Raw genomic sequence first — 13,834 nt, forward strand, 5'->3', positions numbered from 1 at the left:
ACTGGAAAAGGTCTGTTTTCATTCCAATCCCAAAGAAAGGCAATGCCAAAGAATGCTCAAACTACTGCACAATTGCACTCATCTCACACGCTAGTAAAGTAATGCTTAAAATTCTCCAAGCCAGGCTTCAGCAATACATGAACCGTGAACTTCCTGATGATCAAGCTGGTTTTAGAAAAGGCAGAGGAACCAGAAATCAAATTGCCAACATCCGTTGGATCATCAGAAAAGCAAGAGAGTTCCAGAAAAACATCTATTTCTGCTTTCTTGACTATGCCAAAGCCTTTGACTGTGTGGATCACAATAAACTGTGGGAAATTCTGAAAGAGATGGTAATACCAGACCACCTGACCTGCCTCTTGAGAAATTTGTATGCAGGTCAGGAAGCAACAGTTACAACTGGACATGGAACAAGAGACTGGTTCCAAATAGGAAAAGGAGTACGTCAAGGCTGTATATTGTCACCCTGCTTATTTAACTTATATGCAGAGTACATCATGAGAAATGCCGGACTGGAAGAAATTCAAGCTGGAATCAAGATTGCTGCGAGAAGTATCAATAACCTCAGATATGCAGATGACACCACCCTTATGGCAGAAAGTGAAGAGGAACTAAAAAGCCTCTTGATGAAGGTGAAAGTGGAGAGTGAAAAAGTTGGCTTAAAGCTCAACATTCAGAAAACGAAGATCATGGCATCCAGTCCCATCACTTCATGGGAAATAGATGGGGAAACAGTGGAAACAGTGTCAGACTTTATTTTTCTGGGCTCCAAAATCACTGCAGATGGTGATTGCAGCCATGAAATTGAAAGACGCTTACTCCTTGGAAGGAAAGTTATGACCAACCTAGATAACATATTCAAAAGCAGAGAAATTACTTTGCCAACATAGGTTCGTCTAGTCAAGGCTATGGTTTTTCCAGTGGTCATGTATGGATTGGACTGTGAAGAAGGCTGAGCGCTGAAGAATTGATGATTTTGAAGTGTGGTGTTGAGAAGACTCTTCAGAGTCCCTTGGACTGCAAGGAGATCCAACCCTTCCATTCTAAAGGAGATCAGCTCTGGGATTTCTTTGGAAGGACTGATGCTAAAGCTGAAACTCCAGTACTTTGGCCACCTCATGCGAAGAGTTGACTCATTGGAAAAAGACTCTGATGCTGGGAGGGATTGGGGGCAAGAGGAGAAGGAGACAACAGAGGATGAGATGGCTGGATGGCATCACTGACTCGATGGACATGAGTCTGAGTGAACTCCGGGAGTCGGTGATGGACAGGGAGGCCTGGCATGCTGCGATTCATGGGGTCGCAAAGAGTCAGACATGACTGAGTGACCGATCTGATCTGATCTGATCTGATCAGGGTCAGTTTTCTGGTAGTCTAGGGTCTTGGAGTCAGTGCTCCCACTCCAAAGGCTCAGGGCTTGATCTAGGTTCTCTTTTTTCCACAGTTCTCCTAGGAATCAGGAGAAATCTGAGAAAGTCGGTTGTTTAGATGGCTGGCAGGAAATAGATTTTTGGTCAATTACAATAAAGCAGAATGGGGGAGACTCCTTGCCTGGCAGTAATCTTCCTCAAAACTCCATAGTGACTGTTTGGAAGGAAAAGGCACGCTTTGTGAAGCTCTACTCTCACCCTGAGGAGCTAGCAGTGAAAGGAGCAGGATCCAAGGAAAGCTGGGGCCAACACTATTATTTTTAATTAATTGATTGTTTACTACATACCCTTTGAGCTTAGTGAAGATTGCAAAGAGTTTTATAACTCATGGGTAGATAAAATTTACATTCCAAATTCTAAGAGATTTGTTTCTCATCCTTTTCCCCCCTTTCTCTCTCTTTTTACTCTTGAAGTAAAAAAGAAGATGAGACATTGAATTGAACTGAGGTCATTTAGTGGAATTATATGACAGATACCATAAAATGAAAAGAAGTACATAGGATTATTCCTGAGAATGAAGTCATCCTGATTAATTTCTCCCCATAATTTGGTCATTAGAAAATCTTTGGGGGCAGTTTTTGATCAGACAAAGTTTCGTTACATCTAACTGCATGTCAGGATCCTTTGATGGTATTTCTTTTCATTTCTTACTTTAGCTCAATACCATCTGTGTGGGAAGGCTATTATCTACTTTATCTCATATATTCTCCTCCTAAATTAATCTTCTCTAATGAATAGCTGTGTATTTTGGAAAGTATAGTATTGAGAGGACCTTCCCAGATGGCTCAGTGTTAAAGAATCCACCTGCCATTGTAGGAGATGCATGTTTGATCCTTGGGTTGGGAAGATCCCCTGGAGAAAGAAATGACAACCCAAGGAAACGGTATTCTTGCCTGGGAAATCCCATGGACAGAGGAGCCTACCAGGCTAGAGTTCCCTGGCATTGCAAAAGAGTCAACACAACTTAGCGACTAAACAACAATGTGGTATTGAGAATGATTCTTGTTCAGCCGGAACTACCATCACATGGGGATGAGGTACTGGTAGGTAAGAATATCAATCAAAACGATTTTGAAGCTATTCCACACATCCGATTCAAGTTCCACTATTTTTGTCGCAAAACAAACAAAACCACTGTATTTTACTGTGTATGGGGGATGGACTAGCGGTGATTTCTCTTTTTCAAAGGTGAATGATGGAATTACAACTACTACATTTTTTTAATATTTTTTTTAATAAGGAGGTACTCTGAAACAAGGATTTTTTCCACCAACATGGCAATGGGTTAAGTTCTGTAAAGTTATAAATTTTTTCCCATATAACTTTAACCTTAGCAAACTAAATCACAATGCTGACTGGACACTAATGCTTAGAACTACCGTTTCTTCCCCTCTATGGTAATTGTTCTTTGTATCTACTATTCAGTTCCCACACAGCTTGAATATCCACTTTATGAGGTCAGTAGAATGTAATCAGTGTGACCACAGGAGAATAGTTGTGGTAGAATGGTTCTTAGTGCTGTAGGTCTTGTTTGCTAAGAAGTGTTTTCTAGGCCCAGACCATAAGTTCTGATTATGTTATTTATCAATGGAAACACTGTGCCAAAAATTGTCATTTAGTCTAATAGGTCATTTTTTAACCTAGATGGTTGAGCTATTAGAGAACACTCCCACTCACATATCTTAAATTAAATGAATGAAAGCTATTCATTTACATACCATTTCTTCAAATGAATTCTTGCCATGGGAGCAAGAGAGAAGCAAGCACATGTTAGGCAACAAGATGGCAAAACAGAAAATGAGACATTCACAAATGAATTTGTGACAAGGAGGGAGAAGGGGAAAATGACAAGAACACAAAAAATTCTTTTCTGTTGACTGAAAGGGACTTCTAGAGAGTAAGAAAATGGTTGTGGGAGCCAAGGTTTCAAGTTAGTACTTGAATTGTAGATTTAAAACAACTGGGATTTAAGACTTTAAACTGACTTACTACAAATATAATTTCAAATACAGATCTCAGACAAATATAGTATAGTAGGAAAAGGAAAACATAGTTGAATCTCTTGGCAACTAACTCACATTAAATGTGAAAAACAAAAATTTTAGAGTCTCTAAAATCTGTGAGTCACTCCTTAGTTGAGTCTATTTACTATCTTCTACCCTGAATTTAACCAGTTGAACTGTATCCTATGATCTAATCTTCTAAACTTTCTTCCATAGCAAAGTGGATTATCTGCATCTACATTTAATAAGATATTAGGAACCCACCTGTTCTGCTAATATAATGTAGTATAATAGCATGCCTTGAATGAATTTAATTTTCAGGATATCTTAATGTTTATTCACAAACATCTATTGTAAGTATCTCAATAAGAATATTATCACTAATTTTCTCAACAATATCTTAAAATGACTGTTAGTGGTGAAAGTCACTCAGTTGTGTCCGACTCCTGTGACCCCATGGACTGTGGCCCACAAGGTTCCCCTGTCCATGGGATTCTCCAGGCAAGATTACTGGAGTGGGTTGCCATTTCCTTCTCCAGGGGATCTTCCCGATCCAGGAATCGAACCCATGTCTTCTGCATTGCAGGCAGATTCTTTACCGACTGAGCTAGGAGGGAAGCAATTCCTATATTATAGGTGGGTAAGCTCAGGCTTACCTCGTTTAGGTAGATTTCCCAAGATACACCCTGAGAGACAAATTCAGAATTCATTTTGAGTGTCAACATAAGGTCTTTCTGCCTAGAACTTTTTCCTTCTTATTGCATTTCCTCCACAGAGAAGCAAATGAAGTCAGTAGATTGTTTAACAAAGAAAAATACTTCCATTTGGTAAATCATTTTGGTATCACGGTAAATTCAACATCTCCACTGACTTTTCTTTTTTATAAATCTATTTATTTTAATTGGAGGTTAATTACTGTACAATATTGTATTGGTTTTGCCATACATCAACATGAATCCACCACAGGTATACGCGTGTTCCCCATCCTGAACCCCCCTCCCTCCTCCCTTCCCATACCATCCCTCTGGTGGATATTTCAAGAGGTCTAAAATGATGTGATTCTCACTTTACATTACTTCAGTGTCTGGTTTCAGGATCATTGCTCTCTATTTATGGAGAAGGAAATGGTAACCCACTCCAGTACTCTTGCCTGGAGAATCCCAGGGACAGAGGAGCCTGGTCGGCTGCCATCTATGGGGTCACACAGAGTTGGACATGACTGAAGCGACTTAGCAGCAGAAGCAGCCCTCTATTTAAATTCTCATGGCCATAGAATTTAGAACCAAAAAGGACCTTTGTTTTATTATAATCTAATAACCTAAGCTTATTTTTCATGGAGATTTGAGGTGCATAGAGATTATTAAATCAAGTGTTCACCTTCAAATTCCAAGAAATGGAAAAGTTTCTCAAATAGTTTTCCTGTCTTTGAGGTCTAGATTAAGGAAACAGTAATTTTTTCAACCAGAAATCGAAACCAGGCCTCTGGCAGTGAGATCACAGAGTCCTAACCACTGGACCCCTAGGGAATTCCCAGAAAACAGTTATTTCATAACCTGGTTTTCATATGCTTCAGATATTTCTTGACTCCTCCAGAAGCATTATTTCCCATTCCATGGTGATCATCTGTATTTATCCCATTTATGACTTACGGTGATTTCCCAGCATGAACTTGATGAAGACTAAGAATGTTCAGAGAGATGAATAACAACCCAGAAGTATGCCTTCCTATCAAATCCTGCTTCATTTTAATAGACAGAGAACCTCTTAATATTTGACTTTGGCCTAAATGCTGACATTTGGCTTTATTTATTATTTCATACTTGTAGATCAATGAATTTTTGTTCAGTAAAATAAGAGAATAGAGGCTCAGGAACTTTCTCACAGAAATGGGTTTCCAGAAATGTCAGCAGTTTAGTAAAAATACTTAACATATATCTTTCAATATAGACATAGTTCATATTCTATTTAGATATTTCATTTGTGTCTGTTTGATAATCTGGGCTTCCCTGGTGGCTCAGATGGTAAAGAATCTATCTGCAACGCGAGAGACTCGGGTTCAGTTCTTTGTTCAGCAAGATCCTCTGGAGAAGAATGGCTACCCACTCCAGTGTTCTTGCCTAGAGAATTCCATGGACAGAGAAGCCTAGAAGGTTCCTCTCGGGGTCCATGGGGTCACAAAGAGTCAGACACAACTGAATGACTAACATTTTCACTTTGATAAGTTACATTTTCTCTGAGGTTTGTCTCTTTTATCTCCCCTCCTGGATAAAATTGCTCATCTCTTAAACATGCCAACTTCTTTTTCTTTACTCCTTGATGTATCTGGCATAGTTATTTTAAATTTCCTGTCATAATCCCAATTTATGAGCAGTACACAGGTCGGCTTCTATTGACTATTTTTCTTCTTAAAGAATTAGAGAGGAGGATTTAGGTATGCAGTTGATTGATTTAATCATTTTTAAAACTATAAATAGTTTTCTTCAACCTCAATTCCAAATAAATCTGAATTGTTAGTGGAGATTGTAGTCCTCCAGATTTATATGCTCTTTTCCAAAACTTGAGTCAAAATCTCCATGTGTTGGTCCAGGCATGTGTGTATTTAAAAATAAGAAAGGAAGGAAAAGCTTTACAGATGATTTTGATGAATACCAGTGGTTGAAAATCACTGTGCTAAATTAATGAGCTTAAATGACTTTTTAATACTAGTATTTGTATAGTCATGTGCATGTAACTAATAGGTATTTGAGGAGACTTCCTACAACCAAAGTTGCATTCTTCTGTATTGACAGCAGTTTTCATTCTGATAATAAATTCCTTTAAATTCTTTATTCTAGACAAGTCTCCTCTGGGTTTTGATTGCTGTAATGGAATTTTGTTTAAACTTATTTTATTTTACAATCTAGTCTTAGAGACTCATTCAAATCCCCTCAAACTAAAGAAACTGTCTGAAAAAAATACATATTTAAAACAGTTAAAGCCAATTGCATTATAAAATTTCTAATGAATATAGGATGAAAAAAGTTAAGAATGAAACAGGGCTAATTTCTTTTTTTTAATTAATTAATTTATTTTAATTGGAGGCTAATTACTTTACAATACTGTAGTAGTTTTTTTCTATACATTGACATGAATCAGCCATGGATGTACATGTGCTCCCCATCCTGTACCCCCCTACCACCTCCCTCCCCATCCCATCCCTTAGGGTCATCCCAGTGCACCAGCCCTGAGCACCCTGTCTCATGAATCGAACCTGGACTGGTGATTGAAACAGGGCTAATTTCAACTTCAGAAGTAATACTTGTAGTTTGGCATTGCTAAGCACTTCTCATTTTCTTAATTGAAATGACCTCAAAAAATAGAATCAATGACTTTTGAGTTATGGGCAGAATAAATTCTTTAATTTCAACAAATGGTAAGTTACCACCAGTAAATTGAGCTTATGTTCATAATGCACTAATAAAATCCACCGCTGAATCCTGCTGAAATAGCTTTAATTTCATTTTAATACCAAACAATTCAATTTTAAAATTTCAGTGTGGTTTCTCTGCATATTTGTATATGTAACTCTAGAAAGATAATTAAAACCATTCACACTTAACCAAAAAATTAAATGCTGAAATTATCTCATTAATATGTGAAACTGTTCAAAACAAAGTTAAGTATGGGAAATTTGTACTGAGAGAAACAAGCAGCAGAATAATATTCAGCAATCGATTGACAGTGTGCTGGAAGTTGAGGGCTCATGGGCTGTGACTGGCACATATGATTAGCAGAGATGCATTGTCCCTTAAGGTCTAATTAGGTTCTCTGTGCTGGGAGACAGGACTCAGTGTACATAATTATCCATTGTGTATTAATCTTCTCTCTTTTGAATATTACTTTTGTTGAATTTAATTATGCCTAGAAAATGTGAAGTGTTATTTCATCTGTGTGATCTTATCAAGTGATCATCAGCCAAGAAACATCAATATTTATAAAGAATTGAAAAGCTGGATGTAAAATGAATTTTCAGAAAAATCTGATCTTTTGATGTCATAGTGTTTCAACCTCTCCCCACTTCTGCCACCTTTCCTTTTTCCTAAGACCCCCTTGAGTGAGTGATCCATGTGTTTTGATCATTTGTTGTTTAGAGTTGGAAACTTCAGTGTGTGGCAACTCTGTGATCCAGTATTAATGGAGAGATAAAAATTCTATCTATAAGTCCTATTGTCTAATACACTGAAACAACCTTGTTACCTACTAGCTCCTGAATGAACCACAGTTTAAAAATTAAATGTCCTACAGAACTGAGGGCAAAAACAGAAAACAATAAAGTTTCCTAGAGTCCCAAACAAAGCAATGGCAGATTAATATTTCTGCAGAATTTTAAAAATTTCACCAAGGAATTTTCCTGTCTTCGGGTGTTCCAGCTTGGTCCCTTAGTAGCATCTTTTAAAAGAATAAACTAGGAAACATCAAAAGGTATAAGAACAAAATTTATAAATAGCATCCCTTGTTCTTTAAGTAATAGAGAAACTGCTACCCAGGATTCAAATGCTGTTCTGTTTCTATCTGAGAATGGCCAATATTTTTTTCAGAGAATTTCCATACACACAGTCAGCAAAAACCTATATTTTTCCAACTTCCCAACTCCATAGAAACAGAACCAGATAGGTAGGTAGATAGACAGATAAATAGATTTTTCTTTTTTTACAATGGGTTGGCTCACATGATTACAGAAACTGAGAAGCTCTGTTTTGATTCACTGTCTGTAAGCTGGAGACCCAGGAGGCCAGACTGTATCTGAAGGCCTGAGACCCAAGGGAGCTAAGGGTGTCATTCCCAGTCGAAGGGCAGAATAAAACTGATGTCCATGTTCATGCAGGCCAGCATAGAGAACAGTTCTCTCTTCCTCTGCTTTTTTGTTCTATTCTAGTCCTCTGAACTGGATGGTGTCTACTCACATTTGGGAGGGCACTCTGCTTTACTCAGTCTACCAATTAAAGTGCTAACTTCATCTGGAAACATCCTCACAGACAGACCCAGAAATAATGCTTAGCCGAATATCTGGGTACCCTGTAATCCAGTTAAGTCGATACATGAAATTTACCACCACACTTGGCAAACAAAACATTCAGTCAAATGAACAAACAAAAACTAAAGCAATTTCAATTTAAATTCTTAACTTTTGATCAACCACTACACAACCTGGAAGGTTTTCCTACAATCATATCTCTGTTAATTTTATCTATGTTTTCTCATTGTATCAACATATTGAGATTAGGCATATGATGGGACGTATTTTTTATTGTATATATGTGTGTGTGTTTATTTACTTACAGTAAGTAGTGCCATAGTTTACCATTTCCGTGAAGATGATATTGAGAAGTATAAGCTAAAAATTCAGTGGAGTGGAAAGATTCAGAAATAGTAAATGCTGAAAAAAAAAAAACAAAAACAAAGAGTAAATGCTGCTCTTATTTCTAGATCCTCTGTTGTAGCAAGTGAACTGGGAATATTTAACAGGCTTTTAAAAATCTATTTTCCTTATTACCTGTATTATATCAAACTGCCTTAACTTCACAGTGTCTGTCCCAGTGAGGCAGTCAATCTTGAAGTCCAGATCTGTTCATTTGTATCAATTTCAGTTGACATCTACCATCTATCTGCAATAATTTTAAACTCTACAAATACCTGAATGCTATTTCATTGGGTTACCTTCTTACTCTTATTGGGTAGCATAATATCTGAAATGGGACAAAAATGACAGACAATTAAAGAAATGGATTTGTATTCATAGGTGCTTGGCTTCTGGGTTTCTAAGTTGAAATTGGACACTTTGACTATTAGAATATATATAATCATTACTAATCTAGCAATGATCATACCACTCATGTAAGGAAAAAAATTCATGCCAAGTATTACAAGACTCTTCTTTACTCTTTGTCTCACAGTATTCTAAATGCTGAGCTAAAGAAGGGTTAAAGAGTGATTTATAATCTATCTGCTTATTTGATCATTTATACCCCTCTTTTCCAAACAAGGATTATAACAGCCTGAAAAGTAGTTTAAAAAAATAGTCAAGAGAATAAATTACCATTTCAAAATGATCAGAATAGAAAAAAAGTTAAGATAAAGATAGAATAAAAATTAAAATGAAAAGCTAGGCCATAAATTCCTATGTACTGGCTGCAGCTAGGCTATATTTCAGTCATTCTTCTATCTACTTATTTCGTTAAAATGTAATATTTACTGAAGGATTTAGGATTTACTGTAGTGAAGTATTTATTATAATTCATTATAATGTAGTACAGAATATTCTCAATGGTATCCTTTAGAAAAAAAAAAAAGAGTTCCACTGAACATTTTCCTACAAGGATGCACAATTAAAAGTACTACTTGTTTTTTAATCTCTAGAAGCATCACAATTTGCAACTATTTGGAAGTTATTATTAGTACAACAGCTTTTAAGTTCAGTCCATCATTACATGTTTAATTATATGTTAATTTTTTACAATGCTTTTGAGCATTCTTTTGACTTTTTATCACTCTTTTCACTATACTGCTAAGATTCTGAAGCTAAAGTTGCCTTTGCCTTCTCTTTGCTTACAGAGATTAGCCTGAGAATGAAGAGGCTACAATATAAATCTTGTGCACACTGAAAAGTTGGCAAAGTCTACAATAAAAATGAGTAATTGCAAGCAAAACAACTAGAACTATATTTAACAACTGTTATTCATGATATCAGCTACTCTAAAATTTGCTCTTTACTTAATTTCCTCTGGGAAATAAAGTATATTTAAAACAAAGGATTCTTCATTTGCACTGTTGTTACTGTCATTCATGGTTGGATTTCATCATCCTGAAAAAAGTTGCTTTTTTTACGTACTGCAGATAAATAGTACATATTTATAGCAACGCCTCTGGCATCAACTACCTCCATGACCTCAACGATACCAATTCACAAGTTATTCCCTACCTAGTCAGATTTTTTCTTCACAGCAGTGAAAATATTAAGAAGGATCCCCTCAAATCTAGAGATTCAAGAAACTGAAGTTAATACCAGTGGACAGGTCAGGGTTTCAAAGATAACAGTCTCGACTTGTTCAGAGTTGGCTTGCAAAGCTTAGGTTTGCTCTGAATGTGCTCAATGAGATTACAATAGTTCTCTTTGTTTCTTCTTACTTAATTACTTATAGTCCTAATAACCTGATTCTGTTCACACTGAGAAAATTTTAAATTTTACAATTTTGAGTCAAGAGAAATGTGTAGAAAGCAGAAAATCTTACTTGTTGCCAAGCTAGAGCCCCCCATTCCAGTGCTCAACCACACTTGCTGTCATCACATATTATATTTTGATGGGAACCATCCAAAAATCTCATCTCTCACTCCAACCTTTAAGAATCGTGTGAGTTTTTTGATTCTCTGAAAAGAAACTAGAAAAATATTTTTTTTCCTTTTATGATTTTAATCCTATTTTCAGAGTGAACTTTGTCCCAGATTACTTTACAACCTACCTTTGAGCCCACCACAGACACTTTCTAACTGTGAAATTTTTTTTTTCATAAAAACTGTCCCTGCAATAGATACATATAGAAAAGTCTAATATTCAAAACCTCATGTCACCTGACTCAATATACTACATGATCCTCCACTTTACTGCATATTTTGGTAATATAACTTTATGTCATCTATTTTCAGATTAATCTTGAGTGCACATATGTGCATTCAAGTCTCTGTGACTCCATCACTCTGTGACTCCTCTGACTCCAGCACTCAACAAAGTGTTTGGTTTATAGTAAATACTGAATAGTCTTGGTCTCTTTCCCATATCACTCCTCCTTCATAGGGTGACATGCTTGAGGGCAAGGGTGGGGATTTTACTCGTTTACTTGTTCTTATAACTCTTACAAAGATTTACACATACTAGGAGTGTGTGTGTGTGTGTATGTGTGTGTTTTAAAGAACGAATAGACAGAAATAACTTTCACCACCCATAAAGGACAGGCTAATTTGCAGAAACATCTCTCTATGACAGTTCTGTTATCAGAGCAGTGGGGAGATTGATCTAATGACAGTGTTTCATTTATGTGGAAAGCAGGATGGCTGAAATCATGATTCAAAAACTGCTGGGCGATGATTCATATTATTTCATTTCTTTTACTGGTAGGTGTGAAATTAATGGCTTTGAGGAATATTAAATATTTTAGGTATGACCTAAATCAAATCCCTTATGATTTTACAGTGGAAGTGACAAATAGATTTAAGGGATTAGATCTGATAGACAGAGTGCCTGAAGAACTATGGATGGAGGTTCATGACGTTGTATAGGAGGCAGTGATCAAGACCATCCCCAAGAAAAAGAAATGCAAAAAGGCAAAATGGTTGTCTGAGGAGGCCTTACAAATAGCTGTGAAAAGAAGAGAAGAGAAAGGCGAAGGAGAAAAGGAGAGATATACCCATTTGAACGCAGAGCTCCAAAGAATAGCAAGGAGAGATAAGAAAGCCTTCCTCAGTGATCAGAGCAAAGAAATAGAGGAAAACAATAGAATAGGGAAGGATAATGATCTCTTCAAGAAAATTAGAGATACCAAGGGAACATTTCATGCAAAGATGGGCACAATCAAGGATAGAAATGGTATTGACCTAACAGAAGCAGAAGATATTAAGAAGAGGTGGTAAGAACACACAGAAGAACTATACAAAAAAGATCTTCATGACCCAGATAGCCATGATGGTGTGATCACTCACCTAGAGCCAGACATCCTGGAATCCGAAGTCAAGTGAGCCTTAGGAAGCATCACTAGGAACAAAGCTAGTGGCGGTGATGGAATTCCGGTTAAGCTATTTCAAATCCTGAAAGATGATGCTGTGAAAGTGCTGCACTCAACATGCCAGCAAATTTGGAAAACTCAGCAGTGGCCACAGGACTGGAAGAGGTCAGTTTTCATTCCAATCCCAAAGAAGGCAATGCCAAAGAATGCTCAAACTACCGCACAATTGCACACATCTCACATGCTAGCAAAGTAATGCTTAAAATTCTCCAGGCCAGGCTTCAACAGTATGTGAATCACGAACTTCCAGATGTTCAAGCTGGATTTAGAAAAGCCAGAGGAACCACAGATCAAATCAAATTGCCAACATCTGTTGTTGGATCATCGAAACCAGAGATCAAATTGCCAACATCTGTTGTTGGATCATCGAAAAAGTGAGGGAGTTCCAGAAAAACATCTAATTCTGCTATATTGACTGTGCCAAAGCCTTGGACTATGTGGATCACAACAAACTGTGGAAAATTCTTAAAGGGTTGGGAATACCAGACCACCTGACCTGCCTCTTGAGAAATCTGTATGCAGGTCAGGAAGCAACAGTTAGAACTGGACATAGAACAACAGACTGCTTCCAAATAGGGAAAGGAGTATCACCCTGCTTATTTAACTTATATGCAGAGTACATCATGTGAAATGCCAGGCTGGATGAAGCACATGCTGGAATCAAGATTGCTGGGAGAAATATCAATAACCTCAGATAGGCAGATGACACTACCGTTATGGCAGAAAGCAAAGAAGAACTAAAGAGGCTCTCGATGAAAGTGAAAGAGGAGAGTGAAAAAGTTGGCTTAAAATTCAACATTCAATGAACTAAGATCATGTCATCTGGTCCCATCACTTCATGGCAAATAGATGGGGAAACAGTGGAAACTGAGAGATTTTATTTGCGGGGGTGGGGCTCCAAAATCACTGCAGATGGTGACCGCAGCCATGAAATTAAAAGACGTGTGCTCCTTGGGAGAAAAGTTATGACCACCCTAGACAGAGTATTAAAAAGCAGAGACATTACTTTGCCAACAAAGGTCTGTCTAGTCAAAGCCATGGTTTTTCCAGTAGTTGCGTATGGATGTGAGAGTTGGACCATAAAGAAGGCTGAGTGCCAAAGAATTGATGCTTTGAACTGTGGTGTTGGAGAAGACACTTGAGAGTCCCTTGGACATCAAAGAGATCCAAGCATTCAATCCTAAAGGAAATCAGTCCTGAATATTCATTAGAAGGACTGATGCTGAAGCTGAAACTTCAATACTTTGGCCACCTGATGCGAAGAACTGATTCATTGGAAAAGACCATTCCCTGATGCTGGGAATGACTGAAGGCAGGAGGAGAAGGGAACAACAGAGGATGAGATGGTAGGATGGCATCACCAACTCAATGGACATGAGCTTGAGTAAACTCTGAGAGTTGGTGATGGACAGGGAAGCCTGGTGTACTTCAGACCATGGGGTCGTAGAGTCAGACATGACTGAGCGAGTGAACTGAACTGAACTGATTCCATTTTTCCTTCCTTCTTCTCACTCTTTGATTACCTCTTCTAATTCATTTTAACATATTACAAAGATAGAAGAGAAATATATATATATATATGTTTTTT

This window comes from Bison bison, unplaced genomic scaffold (genome assembly GCF_000754665.1).
Source record: "Bison bison bison isolate TAMUID 2011002044 unplaced genomic scaffold, Bison_UMD1.0 scf7180017864461, whole genome shotgun sequence".
NCBI lineage: Eukaryota > Metazoa > Chordata > Mammalia > Artiodactyla > Bovidae > Bison > Bison bison.